Genomic DNA, 2,018 nt, shown 5'->3' with positions numbered 1-2,018 from the left:
GGGGAAACATGCAAAAATTCGGATTACCAATTAAACCTGCCGGTAGGTAGAAGGGAATTTAAGAATAACCAACTACCAGCTAGTAGGTAGTAGGTTATTCGAATATCCAACTACCAACTACCTAATCAAATTGACACTTCTTTAGATTTTTTATCAATATCTAAGATCGAGCCCATTTTTTTGTGCTTGGTGAACATAGCGCCATTATATTTTATAGAGATAGTTAAATAAAAATATGATTAAAAAAAAAAGAAATATAAAAATATACTAGATTTCAGTGTCCCCTTGTTTTTATATAGCTGCATCATTGAGAAAACTGCTTATGGAACAAAGGAAAACGATAATACAAGTGAAGTTTCAATTTTTTATTTTTGCCAATGTTAGTAAAAATTGGGTTTATGGTTTTAATGCCATATTTTCTTTTCTTAACTGTATGGTCAGCAGACTTAAAACATACGGGTGCTTTAGGGTACAACATGATACTTAGAATCTGCTGACCAGTTAACCCCCCATTCAGCAAAAGCATTTTGGTGAAAAAATGGCTGTTTTTTAATTGAACCCCCCCCCCCCCTGTTTACACAAGTTTCAAATTATTATTAAACTTTTTAAATGTCGGTGGTTCTAACTCAGGTACCCGTTTTGTGCCTAAAATAGTGCACGGAAGGGCACCTGAGGTCTTCATCCACCAGTAAAGCTGGAACGTCGCCATATGACCTAATACTGTTGTCGGTGGGCGAACTAATACCCAATCAATGCAAATTTTTATGAAAACTTAAGAAAAAATTGCTTTAAAACTGAAATCAAACTTGGCACAAATGTTTTACTAAGCCATAAGCATTTGTATCTTAAATTTTTCCTGTTACCCGATGACAACTAAGGACATTTCAAAATTTCCCTATGTTGGGTGTTATTTTTTCCCATCAAAGCTGCAAAATTTCCCGATGGGTTGGGAAATAGAGTTAAGGGGGCTTTCAGCAATTGATTACACGTCGACCTGATGCCCTTTTGAGCCTCTCAACAAGTCAAATTCTTTTTGGAGTTGAGTGGGGCGGCATCCACCCTTCAAACCCCCGTTTGCAGAAGAGGGTACCCCCTCTCACCCCGATGTATCTGTAAATAGAGCAGGTTTTAACTATTTGCTGAGGCAATCCCAAAAGGGAGGGGTTAAAAAGGTCGTGAAAACACGTCTATATGCGGTAAAAGGTAAAAAACATAATAACAAGAGCAACCGCTTAAGGCGGAAACATTAAATATTCCCGGAAAGTGCTTTTTTTTTAGTAAATGGATGAAGGCAAATTTTGTAAACATTAAATAAATTAAAAAAAAGTATTACCTCCTTCAAACAGCCAATCCTCCAAAATTAAAGTTTGAATTTAATTTGTGGGCCAAATGGGAAACTTAAGTTATACTCTGGAAAAACTGTTTTCCAGTTTTGAGGGTTAATAACGACCTTGAATTTTTGACCTTGTTACCCCAAAGAATCAATAGGGGTCTTCTACTCAATTTATGGACAAACCATCCAATCGAAGTTTGAACACCAAATGGGGGCCAAATAAAATTTAATTGGGACAAAATTTCCCCATATTTTATAACCGTCAGCTTATTCGCCAGCAGTTTAGAACCGTCCACCAGAAGGGCGTGTTGAAGAGGCGACAATGCGTTTACGAGAGTGCACCAAATTGCGATGACGAAAGTCGAACAAATGCGAGAGTTGCGACGTGCGATGGCGGAGTGCCGACAATGCGAGAGTACGACAAGTGCATGGACGAAGAGGGAGAAGTTGCGACAAGTGGCGATTTGCGAGAGTGCACAATGCGATGGCGAAGAGTGCACAACGCGATGACGAGAATGCGGACAGTGTCGATGACGAGTGTGGGCGACAATGCGAGATGAAGGACATTGCATGGGAGAGAGTGCGACAAATGCGAGAGTGCGAACAGTGCGATGACGAGAGGTGCGAACAATTTTGCGACAGTGCGACAAAGCGATGGCCGACAGTGCAATAACACTATCGGCTC

This window comes from Ruditapes philippinarum, unplaced genomic scaffold, assembly GCF_026571515.1.
Source record: "Ruditapes philippinarum isolate M1 unplaced genomic scaffold, ASM2657151v2 ctg16533_1_1_1_1, whole genome shotgun sequence".
NCBI lineage: Eukaryota > Metazoa > Mollusca > Bivalvia > Venerida > Veneridae > Ruditapes > Ruditapes philippinarum.
This window is presented reverse-complemented; position numbering follows the sequence as displayed.